This window comes from Callithrix jacchus, chromosome 10 (assembly GCF_049354715.1).
Source record: "Callithrix jacchus isolate 240 chromosome 10, calJac240_pri, whole genome shotgun sequence".
Lineage (NCBI taxonomy): Eukaryota > Metazoa > Chordata > Mammalia > Primates > Cebidae > Callithrix > Callithrix jacchus.
This window is the reverse complement of record NC_133511.1, coordinates 91,169,985-91,177,401: the sequence shown is the minus strand read 5'-3', so window position 1 is coordinate 91,177,401 and position 7,417 is coordinate 91,169,985. Positions and strand designations below refer to the sequence as shown.

Sequence of the window (7,417 nt, the reverse complement as noted above, 5' to 3'; positions counted from 1 at the left end):
ACTCTCTCTCAAAAGAAAAAAAAAGAAGAAGAAGAAGTTTGCAGCCCCAAAGAAAGCTGAAGTGATAATTATTTATGCCAAAAAAATTACTTTACAATTTCTGTGTCACCTCATTTTTTTACACACTATATTGCTTCATTTATATTATCAGCTTTAATAAATAGCAGTTATTTATTTGTTAATATTTGTTTACTACCTATTTTGCTAGGATATATTTGGATCATTGCTAAAATTATTTTGCCAGGATTTCTTACATTATTATTTTTAAAAGGAAAAACTACTTAAACCAAAAAAACTGACCATGGAGCATTTTGTATGAAAAAGTGAAGATAAGGAAAAATTTAAAACCTTGTGAAATTGAAATAGCAAGATTCCACCCAAATTTGTCTAGGTTAAGGTGTCCTGTTATTTGTGGCTTGAAGCTTCCTTAATTATTATCAACTAATAGCTACTAAATTTTTGTTTTCATTAATTACAAAATGAAGCCAATTTATTATAGAGTTAACTTTTATTGGAAAAAGCAGCAAAGGAGAAAGGACTTACAGAGTGCCTACATAAATTGGTTATGAGTAATACATAAACAAGGAACAACAAATTGCAGAAGGCTGCAGGAGGTCACTGAGGCGAAGGACTCTCCATGCCTCATGTTATGGTGCAGGGTGACCTAGGCTCTGTTACCATAAACATTGTGCTCAAGGATGTAAAACCCCTTTGTAGCACTATGATGTAGCCAGACTTGTAGCCTCCTTGTAAGGCCTAAATTCCATCAACTGCACATAGATAATAGGCTAGAGATAATCACATTTTGTGTTTTGTGAAACTCCCAAACCACCACTGTTATCAATCCTTAGGATGACACACCAGGTCTGGCTCACTGATTCACTTCCGGCTCACTGATTCACTCCACCATCACGTCACGTCACCCTCTCCCCACCATTACCCCACTCCTACCCTATGGATCATAGTGATTGTAACCATAGAGTGGATGATGAGAACTCAGGACCTTCAGTATCTCCACCAAAGTAATAAAGTGACAGCCCCCTTGTCCCACTTTCTCTCTTAATCCGTCTTTTTTCCCATTCCTTTGTCCCACCAAACTCAGGGTACCCACAGGTGATGTAGGGCTGGTTCCCTGCAACTTTAAAAGTCATCATAGTTAATGCTATTTATTAGGTGAACTACAGTAATTTATTATAGTAACCTAAAAAAAGGTTGTAAAAGATTACACAAGTGATTAAACAATTATTTCAATCTTAAATTCTATTAGTAATTTATGTATCATAAAATTGTCTAATGGTGAAATAAATATGTCATTTATTGTTAAAGTGATGTTCTCTAAAATTTAAAAATACCATGAAAACATTGCACTACAAACAAAGAAAATGAGGAGTATAGATATAGCTCTATTTTGTATTAGCTTTCATTTCCAATTTTAAAAGAAAATTTAAATTTTATCTAGTGTTAACTAGACCAAAAAATGGTTGGTATTTTTATTCAAAGCAGTCTAGTTTCTGATAGAAGAGAAACTAGAGTAATAAAATTCCTGGAGTTGTATATCTTATGGTATAATTATGGGCTAGAGGCCTAAAAGATGAGATAAAGAATATTAAGAAATACTTTAAAAATCATTAATTTTTCTAACTTTTGCATGAATAATCTCATAGACCCAGGACATGTATTTATTTTTCTCAGTTTAACAAATAAAGATTGAATACTCTGGGCAAAGCCACTTGGAGACAAGAAATGCGTTTAAAATTCTCATAACTGTCAAATGAAGGAGGTGAAGTAAATTATTCATAATATTAACATTTAGCTATAACAAAATGTCAGGTATTACCTAGAGACTGAGCATGGTGAAGTAAACAAGATCAAGTTCCTGATTTACAAAGCATATATTTAGTGGGGAGAAGAAGCAATAAAGAAATCAATAACTAAATTACTATTACCACATGAGTCCTGGAAAATATATAGGTAAGGTATACAGAGTATAGAATGATGAAGGGAATACTTTCACTTTGAGCATTTTAAGAACACAAGTCTTCTCTAGAGTGGTAGTATTTGAGGAAATCATGAAAAGTCCTGGAGGCAGGTAGTCCAGCCTGAACCTCTTAGCAGAACTGAGCTTGATGTAGTCCAAACTTCAAGAAGACCTGATGATAGAACAGAGAGGATAAAAGGAGGAGCTGTAGGAATTTCCATCTAAGAATTTACCAGTGGCCTGATTCTGTCTAGTCCAGTTGTGATTTTGGCCAATGTGAGGTAGGTTTGGATTGGGGCAAGCATATTAGAAGGTTATTGCAATAGTCCATGTGGAAGTTGATGGTGGCTTGAAAGACGATATTAGGGTAGAGGTAATGAGAAACCGCTGGTTTTAGTATATTTTTCCACCTCTTCAACTCTTTCAGCAATTCCTGTTGAAACAATGGAAATTATAAGGAATGAGAGAAAGTAAGGTGTATGTTTGGACATAGCAAGTTTACATTAATTAAGATGTTGAAAAGTAAGGACTAATTTTGGTTTTTGTTTGATATATTTTTGGAAGGGAATCAAGTAAATGATGAGTTATCTTCAGAAATGTTAAGTTACTTATATGTATACCTAACAAGATGTTTTGTCTGATTAATAGCAATATTCTAACATACAGAGGTTAAAAATTAAAATTTAAATATATTGAGGAATGTAAAAAATAACTGAAGCTCTGGAATTGTATTCAAATGTATGAATATGCTTCATATTCAAATTGCATAAGTTATCACTGTTAACTACAGTCACCACAATATGCCGTAGATCACCAGAACTCATTCCTCCCTGTAACTACAATTTTGTACCCTTTGATCAGCATCTCCCTTCCACCCCCAGCCTCTGGTAACCAGCATTCTACTTTCTATCTTGCTTTTCTCCCACCTGCTAATCTCTTGCTGATGCCTGCTTTGGTCTAACTGAACTAGAATCTCAGTGCTAAGGAGCTCAAGTGGTATGATCCATAAAGATCACATTCTGGAGCAAAGAAGATGGTGAAAAGTTGAGAGAGGACCTAAAGGATAAACACCAAGCACAGTGACCTTTTATTGCTGTGTATTCTGAAATATACATGGAAAACTCACACTATGTACTCACCCAAGAAGTATTATCCCATGGATTTTGTATATTAGAAACAGACCAACTAATCCTCATTTTATTCTAAAATTTTGAAACTTGAAGTTTAAGATTCTCAATTGAGAGAGACAGCCTAAGTGACATACAATGTTACAAGTATCCAATAGAGTTTTTCTTCAAAGAAATAAGTGTCAGTAAGATAATCATTTACCAGAGACTATGTCTTGCTTTTTCGTTCTTTCTTTTTCAAGAACAATGCACACACACACGCACACACACACACACACACACACACACACACAGTAATTGCATGCTAAAATTACATCAATTCACAAAAGTTGTGATGGACAAACTGAAAATTAACAATGCTTCTTAAATTCAATAAAAGGCAGAAGTTGCAGTGAGCCAAGATTGCACCATTGCACTCCAGCCTGGGTAATGGAGTGAGACCCTGTTTAAAAAAAAAATGCTATGTTCATACAGTGAATGCTAATTAGCAATAAAAATTCTGAACTACTGACACAGACAACAACATATATGATTCTAACAAGCATTATGCTGATAGTAGACAGAAAATACTGAATCATATGATTTGATCACATGACATTTAATAGAATCAAATTCACAAGGATAGAAAGCAGATCAGTGACTGCAGCTCTGTGGCAAGGGAATCTTTGGGGTGATAGAATTTTTGTATATGGCAGATGATTAAGCAATTGTATATATGTAACAGAACACATTGTATTATACACTCACAAATGTGAATTTTATTGTATGTCAGTTATACCTAAATAAATATGACAATTCCAAAATATAGTTATAACATGTCATGATCTCTGAGACCTTCCTTGATCGCACACTTTTAAAGGCACACATGCAAATTTTCCTTGGTTTCTGTGGGATGTTCTAATGCATTTCTCTTTTGATTAAACCAAAAATAAACAAATAAATTGGGCATATAAAAATAATACAATATTCATTTACATATTATCTAATTATTTAGTTTTAGACCAAAATAGAAAAGTTCTCATGGAAGATATTTTATTTGGGTACTCAAAAGAGCAAAGATGAGTATCAATTTAATCTATAAATAAAAAGTATACATTATATTTATATTCAGATGAATTTAAAGAGGGAGTGAAATTATTAAAAAAGTAGTGGTATCCACACATGAGCTGAATGACAACATCATGTGAAATTCATAGTGAAGAATATGGCCTATTATATATATTTTATTTATTTGTAGTGAACTTGAAACAGAAACACAACTAGGCAGATTGAGAACCCATCTAGCAGATTACAGAGTATCCACATGCAGTAAACTTTTGTTTCCTTTTTGCGGTAATTCTTGTTTTATGTGGACAGATTTCACTTTTTTTCTTAGACTTTGTTGTCTTTTAAGAAAAACTATATATTTTACTTGTGTTAGGGATTTCTAACTCACAATTCTTTATGAAATTATCTCTCCATGCCTCCCCAATATCAAGAGTAGTCTCTATGTAAAGAATTGTAACTACAGGAAAATTAGAGCAACAACTTTGGTAAAATCAGCCACCTACCATTAATGAAATTATAGTACAAATAAAATCAAGTGGTAGAAGAGTGTGAACAATGTAGAATAATACAGGTTAAAATACCCATGTGTTAATCCTGCTTTTATACCATTATTTGCATAGCCTTGGACAAGTCATCTCACCACTGGGAGCCTCAATTTCCTCATGTGTAAAATTAGGATAGCAAACCCTACTATGAGAAAAAGATGAAAGTAGAGGAAATCTTTTTCTACACTTTTAAATATTAAGTCCATGCTAACATTAAGCATTCTTAAAATAAAGCATCATTCTTATAATGCTTAATGTTAGCATACACTCAATACTTATTCTTAAAGTAGACTAATAGCAGTATTAATAAGCCTATGGGTAGTTTGAGAATTTCACAGAGCTTTTGATTCTTCTATGTGAAATATGTTCAAAAATATATTCTCCCTGGATAATATAAGAAGTTACTTTAAAACAATGAATCACAGATAAGATGTGCTTCTATATGAGCTAGTGGTGTTTGTATACTGAAGTCACTATTTTCACTTTGGCATACTTGAATAGATGGTTAAATCTTTGGCAGTGCAATAGAATATTATATATTACTCAGGGATTGGCCTAAGTGATTGCTTAATGTAAGTAGTTACTACCTTAACCTAAGAAAGAAATAATGGCTTAAATGTATAACCAAATCCTCATCCCATCAAAATTCCTGAAGTTTTTTCATAACCAGTTTCCCTGTAGTCTCGATGTTAGCTCGTAGAAGCTATTATGAGCTTAGTACTGTCTATGTAGATTTCCACAACAGTTTTTCATAGTTCACCTCATTTACTTTTATAAATATCAGATGAGTGATGTTTTTATGATAAATATTAAACCCTTCATCTTAGATATGAGGATCAGATGGTTAGAAATAATATTTCCATGTTATAAAAAATTAAGCAATGACATTTCACAGAATAAAATTTCAACACTTGATTTCTTCATCTAGACAAAAAATGCTGTCATTTCCATGTTTAATAGTTCATGATTTTGGCTTGATTTCTTCCTCATCCATTATTTGGTAAATGTTTTATTCTTCTTTGTTATTTCTACTTTAATTCTCAAATTTCTGTTTGCAAATCTACAGGGAAAGTGTCTTGTCTGTTTATTTTTAATCCATTTCCAGGCTATATTGTTGTTCTTGGTGCCATACGCATCAATCAAAATATAAATATTTCAAATGTCTGCATATTGAAAAGTTTGACAAGTAATGTTCATCACCTTTATTTTGCCTCCATTACAGTATACAACTCAAAACCACAAAATTTGTAAGTTAGAGCCAACTCTTCTTATTTTTACTTTTCCTATAGCTAAAAAAATTATTTAATAATGGTGCAAAAAATTTCTGGTATAATTTTACTTGGTAGGAACAATTTAGGAATAACTCATTTTCAGCTCATTATTTATATACCTTTAATAAGTAGCAGTTTATTCGCAGTGGAAGCCAGTGCTATACCAAAAGGGAACAATTATTAGAATTTCATATCAAACACACATTCAGAGTTTCCAAGTTGTCAGCAAAATCATGTGCAAATTATCAGCAGGCTAAAATTAACAGACATGATAAAGATGAGTCCAATAAATTTTACACAGCATGGAAATATCACTAAGTATAAAACACAAGTTTAGATTTTGGATCTTTGGAAAATAGGCCCATGGGTGTATTTTTTCATTATGATGCAGTCTGTCCAAACCACTTTATTACTGGCCTAAGATAATCACTGCCTGTGTTTACATGCTTGGTTATTTATAAGATAATTAGGTTTGTTTTTGAGTGTATAAAGAAATAAATGTCTCCCAAGGCTCAGACTGTTTTCAAATTATTTCTTGCCCTTTCGAGCTTGGTTGCCTGTGAGGTTGGAGGCTTTCATATAGAACGTTTTATTTGTTTTAACTTAATTTTTCTTTTGATTGCAACCTCAGCTTAAGTGCTTATAAATTCCACAATTTTAGTTATTTCAGAGAGAAATAATGTGAGATTGACTGTAGAAGGGGTAGAATGATGATACGGAAGTTCAGAATAGGTGATGTGGAATTTTGCTTTCAATCTACAAAAGGCAAAGCCACATCAAATTTGACAGAACTCAATATTTTAAATTCTCCTATTTTCCCTATCTCATCCAGCACAATTATTTCTCAATCTCATAACCATTATTTCTAATAAAGTAGAACATGAAACTTGATAATACGCCTATGTTATTAAGGCTAATGGTTAAAGGATATTAAATTACCACTCCCCTCCCCCAGCCCCTGACAATCACTATTCTACTCTCTGAGTTGTTTTTTTCTAAAATTTCAAATATAAGTAAGATCATGCAGTATTTGTCTTTCTGCATATGGCTTATTTTACTTAGCATGATGACCTCCAGATTCATCTACATTGGGTCACAAATGTCAGAATTTTCTTCTTTTCGAAAGATAGATGATATTCTATCACATGTATAAACCCCATTTTCTTTGTCCATTCACTTGTTCAATGCCACATAGTTTGTTTTCATATCTTGGCTATTGTGAAAAGTACAATAAATATGAGAATGAAATTATCTTTCGAGCTTATGATTTTATTTCTTTTAGATACATAATCAGAAGTGAGATTGCTAGATAATCTGGCAGGTCTATTTTTAATCTCGGTGAGAGTTTGTCATACTGTTTATAGTGATTACCTAAAACTCTACCTTTAACTCAGAGGACAACATGCACATAAAGAACCAATGCCTATTGTGCATAGTATTCAAGATCCC

General features: G+C 32.6%; 1 long non-coding RNA gene across 1 annotated transcript in view; it reads right to left on the bottom strand.

Moving 5' to 3' along the window:
* Nucleotides 1–489: 489 nt before the first annotated feature.
* Nucleotides 490–7,417, bottom strand: part of LOC144577995 (uncharacterized) — a 278,989-nt gene continuing 272,061 nt past the window's right edge. The window contains exon 2 of the long non-coding RNA XR_013522910.1: nucleotides 490–2,411. This is a non-coding gene — a long non-coding RNA (uncharacterized LOC144577995). The remainder of the gene's footprint in view (nucleotides 2,412–7,417) is intronic.